Here is a 22,847-nt window from a genome sequence, read left to right as displayed (position 1 = left end):
AATTCAGACACTTTCAGACAGCTATTATCAAGAGACCACATTCTAAGAGCAGATGTGTTATTAAGGCTGAGAAATGTTATGAGGACTTCGTGATCTGACAAATGATTTCAATCTATCCAACATTCCGACATTTCATCTTTTAATAAATTAGAGATTAAAATATCCATTTTGGGGAGATAATTTGTGTAAGGTAGTTGGAAACTGGAGTTGTAACTGATACTCCATTTCTATGCAAAACTGCCTAAATTAGGCTTACAGGTCCTTTTTATATATAAAGTCTGCTCATTTGACAGAAGCAATTATGATGTATTTTAATCTCTGTATTCAGTTCTATAGCTCCTGCTCACAGATAAAACACAGCTCCTGTTTTTCAGTGAGGAATAAGGAACAAACACATCCAGCCATAGTAGTCTCACCTAAATGTGCTCAATCATTCCTTTATATCCTTCAATTTACCTTTATGTGATTATTTAGAGCCTTTTCAGAGACGCAATTACTGAACAATTCTGCTGAGGGCTAACACTCTCCTTTTCTTGTCGGAGTTTGGTTATCTGCTATTAAACCTCTTTTTTTGGTTAAAGGTGCAATAGCACTCTTACATTCTTTGGATAATAGAATCTTCTGGGTTCAAGTGAATGTTTTCACTGGCCCTATTTAGAATCGCAAATTGTCCCATCCAATAACAAAGTGTACATTCCTCAGCACTTGCAAACTGCTTGTTACCCACAGGTTGTACTTTGATCTCCCAAGAATACCTGTAGTGCTATAGGATTTTTACATAATCCTATCGCTGTCAAACAGAATAAAACTTAAATTCAAGTGAACATCAATTACCATAAATAACACAAAAAAAGGAACAAAGGCACCCAAATTCTCTTCGGCAGGGTTGTCCCCAGCTGTGCATGTATTGGAATTTATATTCTACCTGACCTTATGAAAAGTAGCTAATAAAAGGTCCTTGAACAGTTTACTTTAATCAGCTGGATGATCTCCTGGCTCGACATTGGTAGATGCTTCCTTGGTGTGAAATTTGGGAGCAGAAATAAATCATCTAATAATTCTCCTTATGACTGATCATCTTTTTTTATCTTTGACCTTAAGAATCAGAATTTGACAGCTAGATTTTGGGGGAAATGGCATTTATGTTATAATTTTTAAAAAATGTTAAATTGTCAAAATCCTAAATATGAAAATGTAGCAAAACAGAAAAGAATGGAGGCTTGTGGCTGGGCTGAGGGGTGACTGTTTATCAGCAGTCCCCGAGCCCAGAGCAAACAGCACGCTGGGCTCTCGTGAGCGTGCCGCTGGCAGGGAGCAGTGTCGCCCTCCTCGGTGTTCCCGCTCTCCAAAACACTTCTGACTTTTTTTTTTGTACCCAAAACAAATGTAAGCTTTATGAATAGCACCATCCCAAACTTACTAATCATTCAACAATGATTTAGCTTCCACTCTGTGCAACATGAAATAAGCTGGAAAGCCTTTAGAAGGCAGATATAAAGAAACTTGCTACAGAGCACAAAAACTGTATAATTATGATCCGATTAAAGCAACATTTTGTGTATAAGGAGTTGAAAGAACACTAAAATGGGTGGCAACCTTGCCACTTGCAAGCTTCGTGATTTAAAGCATGTTGCTAAGACTTGTGCATTAGATTTTTTTCTAAAGCAGCCATGGCTAAGTAAGTACCTACTATGTACAATCATGTGGCGGGCACTCTGCGGACCTTATTTAACTTTCAGTTGTTATGAGATCACAGGTATAGGTAATTATGACACAGAGAAGGAAAAGGAGATGAGGACAGAAGAGAGGCATAGATTGTTACCAAAGTCCAGAAAAGCAGGTGACTATTTGCATTTGGGGATGTTGGGAAGGAAAACAAATTTGATTTGGGTCTTCAAGCATGGGAAGGCAGTAGGTATGGTGGCTCATGCCTGTAATCGCAGGGCTTTGGGAGGCTGAAGTGAGAGAACCGCTTGAGCACAGGAGGCCAAAGCTGCAGTGGGCTGTGATTGCACCACTGCACTGCAGGCGGGACAGCAAAGCAAGACCCTGTCTCACAAAAATAAAAAAAGAGTGGGCAGGACTTGGATGTACAGAAATCGGTAAAATGTTACCCCAGGCAGAGGGAGCAAGATGGAAAGCACACAGAGGTGAGATGAAGATCAAGTTTTTATGTGAAACTCCTAGCATTTTGGGAGCGTTCAGTTCAGTTTTTTCTTTTGCTGTTGTTCTGTTTTGCTGTTGCTTGCTTGCTAGTTTATTTTTGTGAGGAGTTCTCTTGGTCTCCTTTCTAGGCTCAAGGGAATTCAGGCAAGAAAAGATTTTAAAGGTGTGTTAGGCGAGAGTTAGGAAAATAATTGGCAGAGGGTCCTGGATAAGATGAGGGCACAGGTGCCAAGGGGAGGGAGAGGCCTCATTAACAAAGGTGAGGCCAAGCCAAGATGAGGAGATGCAGAGGGGCAGGCAGAGCTCAGAGCAGCTGAGGCAGTCCATACTTGATGGCACCTGTGTTCTCAATGAGTTTCACGTCTGTTGAGTCAAAGGACCCAGGAGGTGGAGGCTGAGAAGATTCAGAAACTCCGATGAAGGGGATGGGGAACAAAACCAACTGCGGTTCCGTAGAAGAAAGGTGGAGCAACCCTGAGGGCCAGCTAACGTCGGGGATCATGGGCTTGCGATGGAGGAGCCGGATGGGATGGGGACTTCTTATGAAATCTGAGTGGGTGAAGATCAGAAGGAGACATTAAAGATAGAAGACAGAAGGTAGGAACTTGATGGAGCCAGGTCGTGGAGCAGGCAGGAGGAGATGGGAGCAAAGGTAAAATACAGTAAGTAGAAAGATGGGGCACAGTGTGGGGGTGGAGAGAGTTCTTGGAGAACTGGGTGCATATTCTTTTCTCTGAATAGGAAGGAGGAAGAATTTTTAGCAAATCGTTTCTCTCTGAGGGTTAATCTATTGGGAATTTAATTGTGCCTGGCCCATTTTAAAATGCCGAATAAGTAAATTTTCAAGGATATTCTGCAGTGAACATTAAAACTCAATAGAAAGGAGGTATGCAAATAAACCTTTGGGTTCCATTATGCAAGTACATCTTTAATGTATCCAGCACTTGGAAAATAGTCTAACTCAAGGAAGAGAAATAGATTTACACTAAGAAACCAACTCTGCTTCGTGGTGGTTGCTTGGAGTGTTGTGTTGAAAATCTGGGGATCAGCGGGAAACGACGTGTGGTCGACCTGCGGCAGCTGGTAAGGATGCAGAGGAGGAGAGTGTGGTATGTTTGCCACGTATTTACCATTCATGAAGGTACACAGAATATACGAGGTAGTTTGCCTACCAATTAAATACAGATTGCATGTATTTTTTTACTTGTAAAGTCCTTTGATCTCTTGCATAGAAGATGACACATCATTACAAATTATAAAAAGGTGAGCAATGTATTTTGTCAAATGAGTGTTTATCTTTTACCTGAGCTAAACTACTATCAGGAGAAACGTTTGGTTAAAGTGAACTATGTCCATGGCAACATGATTCTCCTATCTTCCAATTGCCGAAAGCTTCAGAGACCCTTGCACTTTACAGGCTGAAAAAAAATAAAAAGATATGCAATTGTTATTTTATAATTTCAGGGATAAGAAGAGAATTCATGTTTACTGGGACCCGTTTTAGGTCCTTTGTATGTGTTCTCATTTCGTCCTCAAGGCAACTCTGTGAGATGGGGAACTGAGTGAAGCTGAAGGAAGGGGAAATTTGCTCCAGGGAGACAGCTCTTATATGACAAAGGTGGAAGGCAAACCTAGGTCTCACTGACTTCAGGTCTGTGTTCTCTCCATCACTAGGGAAGGAGAGGCACATAAATAACTGAAACTAAAAACAAACCTTAAAACACTATCAATTTTGCACAGAATAGAAGGAAAAATTATGATCACTATAATGCTGGGAATGTACATCTCAACAAATTGCTCCTAATTTTTTTATCAGCAGATTTAAAAAATGCATCTATCCAGGTTTGCTTTAAAAATAGATCAGTTAGAAGGCAAAATTGTACCAGTGGATATTATTAATTGATATGAACTTCCACGCATGTGAACTGGAACTGAGTGGCGCTTTGATAACACTCATCCAACCCTATTGATCTCCCCTTCTCTCTTTTGCTGCCAAAGCCTAGACACAGGTCCATGCTTTGTCTCAGAACCTCTTGGTTAAAATGTGACATCTGCACAGGAAAGGTAGGGCCACATAGCCCATTGAACATTGATGCAGGCATGGATGAAGAAAGGAAAAAGAAAGAAGTAAAGTTGGTCTTCTGGAAGTCCAAAGGCAATGCCAGCTTGTAACTCTGCAGAGGGTATTTCTGGGGTTCAAATATAAATAGTTTTTCTAACTCAAAAACAAATCTAACATATTAAGTGTTTCATTGAGGCCCCAATTATGTCTAGAGTTTTACAGAGTTTATTTTAAAATGTATCTTGAAAAGCTGGTGGTCCAAATTTTTCCCTAGACTTACACATGATGAGAATCTGTCTCTTTATATTTAGCTGCAGGGCACCTAACAAGTTCTTAGGCGAAACACATTATTTTGCTAGTACAAGAAGAATAAATACTGTATTTGGAAAGTTCCAGTGTTCTTTAAAATATCGCTGTTTCCATAGCAATAACATAATGACTAAAGAGTAGAATTATGTTTCTTTAGAAACCACGTGTATGGATACATGTTCCCATGAAGGGCTTTGAAGCATCTCACCTGCTCGTGGTCCCAAAATGGAACAATAGTAATCAAATCAATCATTATCTTATGAAATGAAACTTGGCCAGTTTTCTACTGCCTACATGCTGTCAGCCTTCTGCATTTGGTCATCTGTGTGCTATCTTTTTAGGCTCTGTGCTCTTAGAAGATGGAGAATAGATCTATGTTCATTCATTAGTTCATTTGATCAACAAATACGTATTAAACACCTAGTGTATGCCAGGTACGGTTCTAGGCACTGAGGACTCAGTGACACTGTGGAGTTTACATTTGAATGGGAAAAACAAGAAAATTCTTTTTTAACAGCAAGGAATGTCACATCATCTGCAACTGTGCATACGGAAGTGCCTTGTGGTGATGTTAGTGATATTTTAAATACTTTGCAAGAATGCATGTTGCAATAACGTATTAGAAATGCAGGGAATAATGGAAAAGGAGAATTCTAGGAATGATGGTAACTGATAAGCTGATTCCCAGGTCGCTCTGCCAGAGATTCTGATCTAGGACGAACTTCACTACACTAAAGATAGCAAAGAGTGTCTTGGGGGGTTGGACAATTAAGATATTACAAATAAATAAAAAGGAATGAGTTCCGAGTGGATGAATGCTCTTCCGGAAAATGGGGTATATCTCTTAGGATGTAACTTTGATCTTGAAAACTCATGTTAAGTTGGGAAGATTCTTTGACTGTTTACCTCCTCTGTTGACTTGGAGTTAAGTGTCTTAGCCTTCCAGTAATCCTCCAAATGTGTTTTGTGTGCTGATTTTGCCCTGAGGAGCCCTACCTTGCTCTGCATTCCCAGCTCTGACTCCCAAAAGCCTTCCCAAGGTGGTGACTAGGTGGCGAAGATGTCACTGAAAAGGTCTCTTCTCTGGTTAACTAACAGCCGATTCGCACCTGGCAAAGGGGTTGCAGGTCACAAGTGTCTCCATGCTGGGGCCATCACTAGTCCGAGAGAGAACAGTAGAAGGATCAGTGTCCCCACCCCCTCCTGGAGGCCACACATCTTTGCCTCCTACACAAGGCTTCACTTGTGCTTTCAGCTGCAAAACCTTGAAATATTTAATGTCTTCAGAAACCCTTGTCCATTTACTGCGTGCAAGGTCCTTTTGTGTGGCAGCCTCGCCAGTGTCCTGATCATAAGCAAGCAGCCACCTTTACTTTCCCAGACTCTGAAAGGTTTGACTCACTGTCCACATCGCTCCAAAGAGCTCCTGGTTTGCAGACACTTCTCAAGCCACCCTGGGGTCAGAAGGAGCCTCATGGGCCAGATGCAGGGTCACCGAGTCAGAGGTTCTCAGGGCAGCCATCCTTTCTCCCGAATCAGACAAGTCGCCCAGCTACCCAGATGCCTTCTTAGACTCTTGGTGAGCAGCAAGGTCACAAAAAAAGAAAAAAATGCCAAAAGGTAAGCGCAGATTTTCAAGGCAAGAAGTTCAAAGTCTTGCTTTTGCCCCCAGCAGAGCCAGAGGTCTGAGAGTGAAGGGAAAGTCTCACCCTATCAAGCTGAATTTTGGGTTGCCAACCACCCAGTTCTTTTAACCACTGTGATTCCACCCAGATGTTCTTTCTTAAATGCGACGGCATCATTTTCTTGCCAAGAAACAGAATGATTGATCAAGCCTCCTCTAAATCGTTTCATCTTATCCATTCCCATCTGAAGGAGCAGATATTGCATTAATATTAATATGCTTATTGTGTCCCTTGAGAAAGAAATGCCCGCTTAACCCCCTGCCCAATTACGGCCATCACTGCGGGGATATGAAGTTAGAGGAAGAAGCTACCAATATAGGGGCTGCAGTTGTTTTATTAGCAACAGCTGGTGGCAGTCCCCTGCTTGCACCTCCCTGCTTTTTAAAAATGCTATGCTTGTCAGATCCAGCTTCTTGAGACTGGATGGCAAAGGGTAAGACAGGAACACAGCATATTTCAGCTTTTGCATGCAGAAAAACGGATGTATGCTAAAGAGGGTGCAGGCAGCATTCAACGCTGATTAAAAAACTTTACAAAAGATTATTTGCTCTCAATATTATGTAGGTAACATTTGAGCAATTAGACAAACATATGGAGCAACTGAAACCACCTGTAGGATTTGAAAAAATACTCTGTCTTTCATTCTCATTTGTCCAGGATGCTTTAATAGGAAGAAAAATGTGGGCAGCACATGCCTTAGATTTATCCTTATTGTGACTTTATGGATGTTTATGATCAAGGGTGGAGTTTGCAACACCAGGGCTCCTTCTGTGTTGGAAACAGTTGACCATCAAAAGGAAATCTGTGCCATTTGCCCAGTGGAGAAATAAATCCTCCTTTACTCACTTTTGCCCTGGCCCCATCTATGAAGTCCAAATGGACCCTGTTTCATCTTATTTCATCTTTGGAATTCCAGGTAGCATTTTTAGGTATAATAAATTCACACGTGGAATGGAGATTTGACAGAAACTTTTGGCCAGTTAAACAGCTTTGTTATTGCAGCTATTTCATTTTCATTTATTTTTTCTAATATGATCAAAATTGGGTGGATTTCACGTATATATGAAATCACTGAGCACATACCAGATTGTCAGAGTCATGCAACCATCTCTATTTCATAAAACACTACTTACATATCATGCAAATAAGAAAACATGAATTTCAATAAGGAGACATAAGTATTAGTAGGAAAAAGGCATGATTAAGAAATGTTTTGCTTGTTTAAGTCTATAAATAATGGCCGTTGGGAAGAACATGGTTAACATAACCCAAAATGTAGATCCATCATATGCCTGCCTCTTGGGGAGACAGACGAGAACAATGTCAAATAGAAAGAAATCTTGGCTGTCTTTTTTATTTCTTTCATGTGTAACAAATTTAAGATGGGCCTTTCTTCCCTATGGCTCAAACACTATTAATTTTTATAGTTAAAAATGAATTCTAATAATTTTTAACTTTTGAATTCTAATAATTCCTAAATATAACAGCAACGCTTTTGGGACTAACACTTGATAACTCCATGGAACCTTAAAAACAGTAGCAATAGTAGCCCTGGGAGATGCAAGCTCCCTCTCTAGATAGGGCTGCTTCATGGACTGTGTATTCCCTGTTCTTTTTACGGTCAGATCATCAGGAAGTGTTGCAAAGAAAGCACAGACCCCTGCTGTTAGCTCCATGGTCTGTCTGTGTGATACTTTAGTGGGTGTGGACCTGGGGGGATTCATTTGCTGCTTTTTTATCCTTCCACTCTTTTAAAAATGTATTTATTACAAAAATTAGCCAGGTGTGGTGGCAGGCACATTTAATCCCAGCTACCTGGGAGGCTGAGGCAGAGAACTGCTTGAACCCAGGAGGTGGTGGTTGTGGTGAGCTGAGATGGCGCCACTGCACTCCAGCCTGGATGACAGAGCAAGACTCTGTCTCAAAAAAAAAAAAAGTATTTTACTTAAATAGACGTAAAATTGTACGTATTTATCACATACAACGTGACGTTTTGATGGATATATACATGGTGGAATAGCTAAATCCAGCTAACAAATTTTGCATTACTTCACGTAGTTATTTTTGTGTGAGAACACTATTCACTCTCTTAGTTTTGAAGAAAACAATATATCATCATTAACTACAGTCACCATGCTGTACCATAGCACTCTGGCCCTTATTCCTCCTGTCTCACTGTGACTGTGCATGCTCTAATCCACATCTCTACCCGCCTTCTTCCCCTCAGCTACACTACTGTCTAGTAACCACCATTCTACTCTCTACTTCTATGAGATCAATGTTTTCAGATTCCATAGATGAGTGAGATCATGCAGTATTCGTCTTTCTGTGTCTAGCTTAGTTTACTTAACATATCCTCTAGATTCATCCATGTTGTCACAAACGACAGGATTTTATTCTTTTTTACGGCTGAAGAGTATTCCACTATGTATAGACGTCACATTGTCTTTATTCATTCATCCACTCATGGACACTTAGGTTGATTTCGTATCTTGGCTATTGTGAATAAACATGGGAGTGCAGAAATCTCTTCAACATACTGATTTCATTTCCTCTGGGTGGATAACCTGTGGTGGGATGGCTGCATCGTATGGTAATTCCATTTGTAATGTGTTTAGGCATCTCTATACTGTTTCCTGTAATGCCTGTACTAATTTCCATTCCCACTAACAGTGTGTAAGTGCTCTGTTTTCGCCGCATCTGCATCACACTTTTAATCTTTTGTCTTTTTGGCAATAGCCAACCTAACAAGAATGAAGTCATATCACGTTGTTGTTTTGATTTGCATTCCCTGATGATCAGTGATGCTGAGTATTTTTTCATATACTTGTTAGCTATTTGTATGCCTTCTTTTAAGAAATATATATTCAGGTTTTTTGTCTATTCTTTAAATCGGGTTATTTGTTTTCTTGCAATAGCATTGTTTGAGTTTCTCATATGTTTTGGTTATTAACCCCTTATCAGATGTATAGTTTGAAAATATTTTCTTCCATTCTATAGATCATCTCTTCATTCTGTTGTTTTCTTTGCTGTGCAGAAGCTTTCTAGTTTAATGTCATCCCATCATCTCATTTGTCTATTTTTGTTTTTGCTGCCTGTGATTTTGAGGTCATATCCAAAAAAATCATTGCTCAGATCAATGTCTTGGACTTGTCCTCTATGTTTTCTTCCAGCTGTTTCATCATTTCAGGTCTTACACTTAAGACTCTAATCCATTTTGAGTTTATTTATGTATATAGTGAGAGATGTGTATAGTTTCATTCTTGTGCATGTAGATATCCAGTTTTTCTGACACTGTTTATTGAAAAGACTCTTTTTTTCCTCCATTGTGTCTTCTTGGCACCTTTATCAAAAATCAGTTAACTATAAATGCATGGATTTATTCTATTCTATTCCATTGGTTGACGTGCCTGTTTTTATGCCAGTATCATACTGTTTTGCTTTGTTTTTCTATTTCTTGTTCCTCCGTAAAAATAAATGACAGTGCCATATTGTTTTGGTTATTATATCTCTGTAGTATATTTTGAAGTCAGATAGTGTGATGCCTCTAGCTTTGTTCTTTTTGCTCAAACTTGCTTTGCCCATAAGGGGTCTTTTGTGAATCCACAGGAATTTTATTATTTTAAAAATACTTTTGTGAAGAATTTCATTGGCATTTGTATTAGTCTATCTTGCATTGCTATAAAGGAATACCTTAGGCTGGGTACTTTATAAAGAAAAGAAATTTAATTAACTCATGATTCTGCAGGCTCTACAGGAAACATGACACTGCATCTGCTTGGTTTCTGGTGGAGGCTTCAGAAAGCTGTTGCTTATGAGGGAAGGCAAAAGGGGAATAGGCATGTCACATGACAAAAGAAAGAGCAGGAGAGATGTCAGGCTCTTTGAAATAACCAGCTCTCACATGAACGAATAGAGAGAGAACTCACTCATTCCCATGGGGAGGGTAACTAGCCATTTATGAGGGGTCTGGCTCCATGGCCCAAACACCCTCCACTAGACCCTGCCTCCAAAAATGGAATCACATTTCAATACGAGATTTGGAGGGAACAAACAAGCAAACTATATCAGTATTTTAATAGAAATTGCATTAAATTTTTAGATTTCTTTGGGTAGTATGGATGTTTTAATAATATTTACACTTCCAATCTGTGAATGTGAGGTATCTTTTCATTTCTCTGAGTCTTATACAATTTCTTTCATCAATGTTTTATAGTTTTTAGTATAGATGCCTTTCACCTCTTTGGTTAAATTTATTCCTAAGAATTTTTTTTTGTAGTTACTGTAAATACGATTATTTTCTTGATTATTCATTGGCTTCTTATAACTTAGAAACACTTTTTTTTAAGGATGGAGGCTGCACTGTATCCTAAAGAATGTTATTTTTAGGCACCTTAAAAATTACTGTGGTAGGCAGAACAATGCTTCACCCCCAAACCAAGTGAGCATTCTAATCTCTGAACCGGTGAATATATTACCTTACACAGCAAAAGAAACTTCGCAGGTGTGACTAGATTAAGGGCTTGGAGATGGGGGATGATCCTGGATTATGCAGGTGGCCCAATGTAATCACAAAAGTCCTTAGAAGTGGCAGGAGAGGCAGAAGAAGAGCCTGGAGGAGGTGCGATTACAGAGCAAGTGTCAGAGTAATGCGATATGAGAAGGACTCAACTCGCAGTTGTTGGCTTTGAAAACGGAGAAAGGGATCATGAGCCAAGGAATGCAGGCATCCTCTAGAAAGTGGAGAAGGTTGGAAACTGGAATCTCCACTAAAGCCTCCAGGAAGAGTCAGAGCCTTATGGACACCGTGATTTTATTTATTTTAAATTTTGTATTTTTTGAGACAGGTTCTCGTTCTGTCACCTAGGCTAAAGTGCTATAGCATGAACATGGCTCACTGTAGCCTTGACCTCCTGAGCTCAAGTGACCCTCCCACCTCACCTCCGGAGTAGCTGGGGCCACAGGTAGGCACCACTATGCCCGTGCAATTTTTTCGATTTTTTTTTTGAGGTGGGATCTAACTATGTTGCCCAGGCTGTTCTCGAATGCCTGAATTTCATGATTTTAGCCCAGCGAGACCCATGCCACACCTTGGTCCTGCAGAACAGTAAGGCAATAAATGTGTGTTGTTTTAACCCACTGAGCTTGTGGTAATTTGTTACAGCAGCAATATGAGACTAATCTACTTGGGATACATGTTACTTTTTGTTTCAGAGGATTCGGTTTGGAATTGTGACTCTGACTGCCTCTAGAACGTGTTGCATCGGGAAAACTCACCAAGACTCAAACAAGGCAGAGAAGAAAATGAATATGGAATGATGAGGATGTGGCTTAAATGGGTAAGTGCAGCAAAACTATTTATCATTTCATTATATTTTCTGACAGTCCCTTAGAGCAAGCTGTGATTTTAGTTTCAAGAAATGGTACACCTTAGATTGACATTACTGACATGTAGTTTTATTTAGAATTTAAAGAGTATGACAATATGCTTTCATGTTAAAGATTTAGCAGACAGTAGTACAAAAATCTGAATTTTAATGCCTCAATTTTTGCTTAATATGTTTATCTCACAGCAAACTAAATAGACAAGAGCAAAATCAATATCTTTAATGTTATTCAAGGGCCATCTTTTAAATCTCTGAGAGAAGTCTTGATCAAACGCTTCCTTTTTGTTTCATTCTCTTTCATCAGGGAAGCTAGAGGTGGAAAAGATCTACTAGATCATAAATTAGTGATCCTGTGTTAATGCAGATGTCCCTGCTAATTAACGAAAGCAAAATGCAGTCTGACTTTATCAAAATTTCTTGCAGTCTAGCAAAAAGGTTAAAAATTATTGATCTCATACCCCGACAAAACTTGTTTGTATTTACACAAGTGGACGCAAGATCCTGCCTCCAAATGTTAATCTCAGTGATTCTTTTTAGACAGACTTCTTTTCCAAATGGGGGTCAGGCAGAATTGGGCAACCCCAAAGCAAACAGTGGAAACTCGCACCACGTGGTGTCACTAGGCAGAGTCGCTGCAGCTCAGCTACTTCTTGTTTTTCCCCAGTCCCTCTGCTGGTTATGCAGATTTCCTGCTAGTGGATGCCAGGCGCTATAGGGCTCAGAAAAGATGCATCGCCTGAATGAGGGGGGAGGAATAACTTTACAAAATAGTATACTTAGAAATGGATGCTGGCCAGGCACAGTGGCTCAAGCCTGTAGTCCCAGCATTTCGCCAGGCTGAGGCAGGCAGATCACAAGTTCAGGAGATTGGCACCATCCTAGCTAACAAGGTGAAACCCCATCTCTACCAAAAATACAAAAAATTACCCAGGAGTGGTGGCATGTGCCTATACTCCCAGCTACTTGGGAGACTGAGGCAGGAGAATCGCTTGACCCTGGGAGGTAGAGGTTGCAGTGAGCCAAGATCACACCACTGCACTCCAGCCTGGGCAATAGTGTGAGACACCATCTCAAAAACAAAAAAGAAAAAAAGAAAGAAAGAAAGAAAAAAAGAAAGAAAGAAAAGAAATGGACACTAATAACAACTAATGTAAATGAATATCGAACCCAAATGTCTTTGATGACCTATCTCTTCAGAAATAACACACCATCATTTCTGTAGTATCCTATTAGTTCCACTGATCGCCACCACTTATTGTATGCAGGGACTACAAAGGGACCTGAATACGAAGAGGTGAGAATTACAGAGAACGATTTTGGAGGCTGACCACCACATGATGGATTATTTTCCTTCAAAGACACGGATACGGTTTAGCTACAAAACGCTTGAGTCTTCAAGCTACAGAACACTTCCTTTATAACTAGAACATTTACATAAATGTCTGCCCACATTGTCTTCTTCCAGCGTGGTGGCACCCATGATCATGACGAAGGGCCTTGAATGGAAAGACCAATGTCAATATTATGGAAAGAATTATCCACCAGGCAACTCAAGCCCATGAATGATCTCTTCTGTGTTCTAGTAGAGAGACTTTTCTTTTACTTAAGGCAAACAAGCAAACAACAACAAAACACACCTTGTGCTGAGGTTCAACCAAATACTCTAAGACTTGCCATTCGGAAAGTCTCTGAACTTACGTATATTAAGGAAGAATGTCATAGTCTCTTTTACATCCTTGACAAAAGCCTTTAGAAAGCTAATGGGTAATTCAAGGCTCTGACACTGATGAAATTATCAAATGTGAAGCAGTGATGGACACAATTTCAAAATCATCAGCCCAGTCTTAGAGGTGAGCACATGCCAATGTCAAAAGCGAGGAGACACGATGGGATGTTGTGTTTCTTTATGTACCGGAGAAGTAAAACCAAGTGCGTTGATGCCAAGCATAGCTTGTGCTTCATAAATTCAGCAAGTATCAAGATTTTGTGTCCAAGTAAGGCTTTTGTTTGGCAACGAAACTCTTTTACAGTTTTGGAGATGTCAATGGCCTTTGAGGTTTCCAGGAAAGACTCACAGAATAGGAATTCTCTGATAGCATCAGTGTCCACCAGTGTACCTAATGGACAAAAACCAAGAGGTAGATGTATTGAAAGACTTCAGTAACTATCCTCAAGGGAAATGGCTTATTAGCCAATTTTTCCATGACCTTCATCAAATGATAGAAAGAAAGGCTGGTGATTCTGAAGTAGATGACTTTATTTAACAGGAATACTGTTTTTAATATTCCTTCTCTGATCCAAACTACACCTCTTTTGATTACTTTCCAGGACACAGTTTTCACAATTCTGTGTGAATTCTTTTCCTTAGGAATATTATGAGCATCTCTGAGAAGTGCATGTAAACAAAGCTTTGTGTTGAAGTGAAACTGCAGTTTGGTAAGATTCCAGCCAAAAATCACTTCCTCGCCTGATGTGTGGAGAGGCTGGACAGTTTTGCTGGGTTTGTGATCCGGGCCACACAGGCACTCTGTGGCTTTTGTATCTCATGACGTTCCATAGTGAAAGTAGAAACAGACACAGAGGACTTACCATTTGTTTCTTTTCCATGGCATTTCCCCCAACTAAACTTGGGCCTGTGTGGGAAGGTAGAGATGTCAGGGTATACTTCCTGTTGTCATTATTTACAGGGCACTGATCTCAGTGCCATATCATGGTAATAATGATTATTTGCCTTACCTGCCCATGTATGATGGAATCCCTTGTACCTGTTTGAAGCAAGTTATCTTAATAATATGATTGATATTAAACACTATTTTTTCAAAAGAGACAGAGGCTTGCTCTTTCGCCCAGGCTGGAGTACAGTGGTGCAATCACAGCTCATTGCAGCCGTGACCTCTTGGGATCAAGCGATCCTCCCACCTCAGCCTCCTGAGTAGCTGGGACCATAGGTACACACTACCTCACCTGGCTAATTTTTTTAAATTTTCTTGTAGAGATGGGGGTCTCCCAATGTTGCCAGGCTGCTCTCGAACTCCTGGACTCAAGTGATCCTTGGTCTCCCAAAGTGCTGGGATTATAGGCATGAGCCACCATGCTCAGCCATCAAACACTGTTTTTAGTAAAAGCAATTATTAAAGTAACAAAAAGGCGAATCAAAGAAAAATGATGTTCTCCCAAGGTTCACCCATGAATTCCTTAGGAAACCTTGTCCTAGTTGTTTGTTTGTCTTTTCCTCACGAGGCTGAATTTCTTGTGGGCCTTAATCTCTTTGTCCCTACAAGATTTAGTTGCTTCTTACACTAGCCATGTAAGGTAGAAATTACTCACTATGCTTTACCTACCACCTGTCTAAATCTCAGGGCAATTCACTAACAGTGCCATCCCCATTGTGTGTGCTCATTAAAAATTGGTTGAAGAATGGCTGGGTGCGGTGGCTCACGCCTGTAATCCCAGCACTTTGGGAGGCCTAGGTGGGCAGATCATGAGGTCAGGCGTTCAGGACCAGCCTGGCCAACATGGTGAAACCCTGTCTCTACTAAAATTACAAAAATTAGTTGAGCATGGTGGCACGTGCTTGTAGTGCCTGCTATTCGGGAGGCTGAGGTGTGAGAATTGCTTGAACCTGGGAGGCAGAGGTTGCAGTGAGCCAAGATCATGTCACTGCACTCCAGCCTGGGTAACAGAGCAAGACTCCATCACAAAAAGTAATAATAATAATTGGTTGAAGAGATGAATGAATGCGAGCATGAGAAAAATAACTTGTCTGAGTACTTCCACCACTAGCTGAGAAAGAGGATCCCTTATAAAGATATTCCAACCTGTCTGGCAGGTAAACTATTTTTTTTCTTTTTTTGAGAGAGTCTTGCTCTGTCACCCAGGCTGGAGTGCAGTGGTGTGATCTTGGCTCACTGCAACCTCCGCTCCCCAAGTTCGTGATTCTTCTGCCTCAGCCTCTGGAGTAGCTGGAATTACAGGTGCATGCCACCATGCCCTGGCTAATTTTTGTATTTTTAACAGAGGTGGGGTTTCACCATGTTGCCCAGGCTGGTCTCAAACTCCTGACTTCATGATCCACCTGTCTCGGCCTCCCAAAGTGCTGGGATTACAGGCATGAACCGCCTCACCCAGCTGGCAGGTAAACTTTTATGTTGTCGATGAGTACATCAGACTGTCAGTATCCCAAGAGTGACGAACTTGGAATTGGAGGACCTGGGTTCAAATTCCATCTCTGCTACTTTCTTGCTGGGAAGTCGGGCTTATTCATTCTGAAACCACTTGTTGCTTGTCTGGTTATGGCCAATCATGGTGATAGGAACATCAATTAACCTCTCTGAGCCTTGATGAATTTATCTATAACATGGGAACATTGATGGGAATTTTACCTGATTGCGGTGAGGAATAAATATCATTAGACAAAATGACATTTGAAAGTTTCTGAAACCTATGATGTTGTCTAACATATAGTTGATGTTCAGTGAAATCTAAATGTATGTTCAACAACATCAACCAACTTTCTTTTCTCTGACTACATTCACTAATCTCCCTGTGCGAATTTAATTTCTCCAGAAAAATTTTGATTAGAAAAGTACTAGTGAAGTGATGCAATGTTCTCATTTTATTATGATGATTATTTTGAGACAGCATCTTTCTCTGCTGCCCAGGCTGGAGGGCCGTGGCACAATCACACCTCACTGTGGCCTTGGCCTGCTGGGCTCAAGCAATCATCCTGCCTCAGCCTCTGGGGAATCTAGGACTGCAGGGGTACTCACCATGTCCAGCTAATTTTTAAATTTTTTGTAGAGAAGTTCTCACTATGTTGCCCAGGCTGGTCTCGAACTCCTGGCCCCAAGCGACCCTCCCACTTTCAGCCTCCTGGTGCTGGTGTTAGAGGCATGAGCTACCGCATCTGGCCAATGTTCTCATCTTAAGTGCAAATAAGTCTTCACATACTTCTTTGCTTAAAAATCCTTTTTTGCAAAAATTAGCCAGGTATGGTGGTGCTCACCTGTAATCCCAGCTACTCAGGAGGCTGAGGCAGGAGAATCACTTGAACCCAGGAGGCAGAGGCTGCAGTGAGCCAAGAACGCACCACTGCGCTCCCACCTGGGTAACAGAGGGAGACTCTGTCTCAAGTAATAATGATAATTTCTAAAGTGCGTGCATGTGTGTGTGTTTGATTATTATGAATCATTTTCCAGAGGGTGTCACTCCTACATGGACTAATATAGAATAACCAACTTTCTTGACCTAGAAAACTGAGGACCAGACCTAGACTTGCGGTGACTACATTAAGGGCAGATGCTTTCTGAGGCTCAGACTCAATCAGCTGGTATTTCTCCCTGTCCGACAATCTCCACCCCCAAATGCTGAAAGATATATATTAGAATCTGCCTATAGTTATCAAGCCTACAAAGTAGGTAGAGCAAATTCTCCATGACGGAGTCATCCTGCACAACTGCCTTGACTCCACTCATTCATTCAGCAGAAATCCACAAAGCAACAAAATTCACAAAGAAGAACTGGAATATGCTGAGCGTCCTGTCAGTGTGGAGAGCATGTTACGTGTCTGCCCAGTTCACATCCTGCGTGGAACCCACCAAACAAAAACTGGCCCAAACTGAGACACAGTGTATCTATGTTCGTGTATAGACATGCGTGCATGTAAACCAGCACATCATGGGACTTCTGAAACTTTCTACAAAAGGCATCACAGCACAAATTGACAACAGAATGCAGTTGCTGAGAAGTAGGTTTAGAACAGGACACATCGGAGGCATCACATAGTGGTCTGATCCGTGTGATGTTGCTGCTGAACCTTTCGTTTGGGAAGGATGCATATTTAATTCATTAATGCATTCCATGATTCAACACCTGTTTATTCAGAGCCTGCTATATGCTGAGAATTGTTCTGAATTCCACAAATGAGGAGGCTCCACTGATTCAAATCGTCCTCATCAGTCAAAGCCCAGTGTCAATCTCACTCTCTCCAAAAAGTAATCCACACCTTGGCATGTGACTCTCTGGACTTCTGTACTAAATTCTATGCCATCTGTGGGCAATTAAATAAAATTTTGTTGAAGTGAAACATGCATACAAAAACGTGTGTGCATAGGTTTACGTTATTACAACTGAATACATTCATGTAAACACCCAGATCAAAAAAGCCAGAATGCTACCAGCACCCCAGAAGCCCCTTGGAATCACTCACTCCCATCATCCAGGTAGTTACCACTCTGACTTCTAACGGCATAGATTGGTTTGGACTATTTTGTACTTTATATAAACGAAATCATACCATTTTTATCTTTAGGCACTTAAATGTTCTGCCTGGATGGTGGTATTTCATACACTTTGTGTGTGTTTTCAATGATGAGAATGCAAGCTCCTTTATGTAACTTCTTGGTAGAGAAAAGCAGAATCTGGAACAGTGCCTTCAACAAAATACATTAAACTGAATGCTCCTAAGCCTATTCAGTTCAGCCAGGCTGGTGGAGATGGAGACTGGAGGCCTTACCATGAACTTGTCGGAGGATGGGGATCCAGTTTTCTATTCTAGTCATCTTTTCCAGACTCCACTGTGTGTGTGTGCGTGTGCATGTGTGCGTAAAATTATTCTGAGTCAAATCATCACTGCCTAATTTAACCAGCATTTCTGAAAATATACATGGTAATAAAAAATGAGGTCTTTCACCCCCATCCTAATAGTATTAATGGAGATTCATCAGACTGGAGTTAACTGACAGCTGACTTTTGGGATTTATCTAAAACACTATTCTCAGCCTTGCAGCTTCCTTCTGGTGACTTTATTGATTGATCAGATTCGAGAGTGTCACAGGGTCCCACTAGTGATGATGGGACCAGTGGTTTGTTTTCCTCTCCAGTCTGGGAAACCCTCAGCTGCCATGACATTGTGGAAAGACCCTTACACCCCTTCCCAGTGCTGTTTTCCCTTTTCATTTGTTTCTCAGACAGATGACCACCATTAACGCTTGCCAGAGCTAGGCAAGTCTTTTGTCAAAAACTCTACAGAGAATATTTTTCTGCATCACTTACTTTCATTTTGAGCCTTTTTAGAAGGCTTTCCAATTCCCGGTATTCTGGTAGGCGCTGACTTCTGCTGTGCACTCAGGCCCATAGCAAATGGGTTGTTCTGAGAGACAAGGAACGAGGATCTTGAAATGTAGCTTCTTAATGGAGCCATTCTGGGGAGCACTGACCTAGCAAACGGCTCCGATGTGTTCACCGTGGTTGTTCACCTCTAAATAGCCACAAACAAATCCTGCAAAGTCATGGCAGCGCAAGCTGCTTAAAGGGCGTCGAGGGAGTGGGAAGACAGTGATTGAATAACACGAGAGCTCCAGCTGAGAGATGCTCGTGGTACAGCTCTAGGTTGTGGTGGGCAGAGCTTCAGATCTGCTGAGTTTGAGAGTCGTAGCCAAGATCTCCTGCTCACTGCTTCTATTGCTATTTCCATTGTTGGTTGCTGGCATCTCCTGTTCTAGATCATTAATCCATCCGCTGGCTTCCTATTGCTCACCGCTTATAGGCAAGACACTGAGACTATCCCTTCAAGAGTCACAGGGTCATTTCTGGTCCCCTCCTCCACTTTCTCTACACACTGCTACTCTTTCCTGTTATTCGTAAAGAGGTAGATCATAAACATGCCATTAAGCAAAGAGTGCTAATCAGCCAAGCAGCACTGCCGGTGAATTGGTTCATAGTTCGTTCCTTCCATTGGGTTCCAGCTGCACTCTTCCTGTTTTACCAACTAGGCGAAAGGGAGAGGTGTGAAGCTTCGTGAGCCCAGTGACGGATAAAGAAACACCTTGTCTTCTCATTTGCTTTTGTTGTGAAGGCGACCATCGGGGGCTGTGGACAATGCCAAAGAGTGGCCTGTCCATCTTCCTTAGTTGCCATAGCAGTGACTAACAGGGTCTTCACTTGAGCACAAGGGTTTTCTACAGTTTAAACCAAGACAATGGGAAAGTATGTTTTCTTGACCCTTTGCAGGAAATCCTGCCCAACACACGAAAGAATGCAGCATTTCCTGGACCCTGGGCTGCTGAGGTCTGGCTCTCTACAGTGGGCTTGACTAAGTCTGGTAAAAGTTGCCTATGCTCTTGCCAAATAAGAAAACCCAGCGACATCATCCATGCCCAGAGGAGCTAACGTTCAGCAAAGCCCGGGCAATGAATTCGTTGGAATATACAAAAAATGATATGTATGATTCAAAATAGACTAAAGGAGAGATATACATCTGACCTTGACTTTGCCCATTTTCACTGCTTAGTTTTCAGCATCTTACAAAGATACCTCTCCACCAAGAAAAACATAAGATACTAGTTGGAAAGAAAGGAAAGTGAGATCTGTCTCTTGACATTAGAAACAGACGATTGCTCAGTATCTTTCTTCTGAAAGCCAAGGCTTCCATATATTTTTTTAAAACTGCAAGCTACAATTGTTTTCCCTGGGCCCTGCTGGAAGTCACAGGGTAGGTAAGACACAGCCCATCCTTCCGCTCGCTGGTGGCTTTCTCGGATGGTGTGACATGTCGCAGCAGCAATGGAGCCTCTGAACAAAAATAATGAGAGAAACATCTGTCTCCTGCTACTCTCTTTTCCAGGCAAATGGCACTTAAGATTCTTATTTTAGACTTGTAAGTGCTCCCACAAAAAAGCAGCCTCGGTGTTAACCGCATCTCCTTCTTTCTTTGAATCTGTTGATCACTTTTTCCTTTACTTGCATTTTAAGACAGTTTAAAAACAAAGATGACAACAAGATGCATGCATATCTCTGATACTGTGGGATTAAGAAAAAAAGAGGTGAAGAGCTCAGTGGAGTGGCGTGTGAGTGCAGACCGTTCTTCCTTCCCTGTTAAGAGAAATTGGGAGAGACAATGTTTTGGAAATGTTTATACCTAATACGCTGTAGAGGTTTGAAAATTACCAAGTGAACCAGATCATGAATGAAATAGTGTTGAGAGCGGTGCTCTCTTGTAGGCAGGGATCACAGTCCAAATATTGAGGAGGACATACTCGTGTCTGTTTCTCTCTCTCTCTCCTGCTCTTTCTCTGTCTTCTCACACATCCACACCCTGGCCCATACACAACTACGACTCACTTTCATAAGGAATTCAGATAATGTCCCCGAGATTAAAGAACGACTTGTGAACTGGCATCTCTGAAGCAACGAGCTGGAAACACAGGCTTCGTGCTTTCCCACTGGGATATTTAGAACATATGCATAAAGTGATGCCATTTTTTGTTTATTTTGGCTTGCCTACAACTAAGACATTTTAGAGCTGGAAGGAACTTCAAAAATGAAGCAGTTCAACCCCTCGGTTTTTCGAATGAGGGAACTGAGGCTCTGCGAAATGCCTCCGTGTGACCAGGGTGGCAGCGGGGCACTGGAGGCTCACGCCTGGCTCTCCAGCCCTCTCTCCCCGAGGTCTCTCTGCTCTCGCTGGCTTTTCTTCTCCACCTCCTCAGGCATTTCAGATCGACTTCCTCCTCCACGCTGCTCACGACCTCTTCCCAAAGCATTCTGCTGCTGTTATTTGGAAAATAACGAACACAGAAGCGATGTGTTTCTGTGGATATTTTAGTGCTCACAGATTTGCAGCATCTGACTAGGCTGAGCATAGCACTGTGTGCACGCATGGCGCAGAGTGGGGTGAGCACCGCCATCGCAGTCACTGCAACACGACCTCTTTCCCTCCCCTTCTTCATTATTTGTAAACAAAAATGTTTCTGAAATTTTGTCATAACTTTTAAAAGTTAATTGAGGATAACCATTTAACAAGATTTAAGATTGCCTAAAAGGAAGATAGAAGAGTAAACCTGTGTAAGTTCAAATTTATTCTGAAAAAGTTTGTGGTTAATATCACAAGCTGATGTTCTATGCATCCACTCACTCTGCCCCTTTATCCGTCCATTTATCCATCCATCCATCCTCCATCCTCCTTCCACCCATCTATCCATTCATCCAACAAAAGTTTTATTCAATCAACATCTCATTCAAAAGTATTTTCTGCATGCATCCTAAGTGGCAGTTATCGTGTGTACAATAAGCTACATAAACACATTCTCTTTGGGAAGATAGAAAAAAGTATGAGTGGCTCACGCGTGTAATCCCAGCACTTTGGGAGACGAAGGTGGGTAGATCACCTGAGGTCAGGAGTTCGAAACCAGCCTGGCTAACATGGTGAAATCCCATCTCTACTAAAAATACAAAAATTAGCCAGGACTGGTGATGCGTGCCTGTAATCCCAGCTACTCAGTGGGGCTTGAACCCAGGAAGTGGAGGTTGCAGTGAGCTGATATCGTAGCACTGTACTCCAGCCTCAGCAACAGAGCAAGACTCTGTCTCAAAAAAAAAAAGATGGAAAAATATAAGTAATGATTATACATTGGTATGGCTGCTATGTATCATACACACAGATACAATACAATGTACTGCTGATAGAGATTTGTGCAAGGCTTTTGATTGAACACTATAAAAGCCACAATAATAAGTAATAAATATTTCCTGCCAATTAGGTGTTTTAATTAATAGAAAAGATGAGACATGTACACAAAAAACTCTAATACAAGATAGAATGTAATGTCATTTGCTCTGAATTACTCTATAATTTAAGGCATTTTAAAACTTGGGGACAGAAACCCCATGTATAACTATAAGAAAAGATATGAAAGTGGTTGTTGTTATTTTGGAATAGAATGGAAAAAGATCATGAGGGTCAGAGTGTCCCTCATGGGTTAAAGATAATAATTAGCAAAGAGTGTTACAGTTTAAACAAAGAATGTTGTGTGCCTGAGCAAATATGAACTGTTCAGCAAATACAAACTATGAGAGAATCAGTAGCATCTAGACCAGAGTTGGTCTTCATGACTTAAGGGAAAATTGTAAGAAATAGAGACATTTTATTTCACAAATGAAAATGAAGGCTGGGTGTGGTGACTCACACCCATAATCCCAGCACTTTGGGAGACTGAAGCAGGTGGATCTCTTGAGGTCAGGAGTTAAAGACCAGCCTGGTTAACACAGTAGAACTTTATCTCTACTAAATATACAAACAATTCGCCAGGTGTGGTGGTGCACACCTGTAATCCCAGCCACTTGGGAGGCTGAGGCATGAGAATCACTTGAACCCAGGAGGCGGAGGTTGCAGTGAGATGAGATTGTGTCACTGCACTCCAGCCTCGGCGACAGACAAACACTGTGTCAAAAAAAAAAAAA

The sequence above is a fragment of the Cebus imitator genome, unplaced genomic scaffold (genome assembly GCF_001604975.1).
Source record: "Cebus imitator isolate Cc_AM_T3 unplaced genomic scaffold, Cebus_imitator-1.0 Scaffold75, whole genome shotgun sequence".
Classification (NCBI taxonomy): domain Eukaryota; kingdom Metazoa; phylum Chordata; class Mammalia; order Primates; family Cebidae; genus Cebus; species Cebus imitator.
This window is presented reverse-complemented; position numbering follows the sequence as displayed.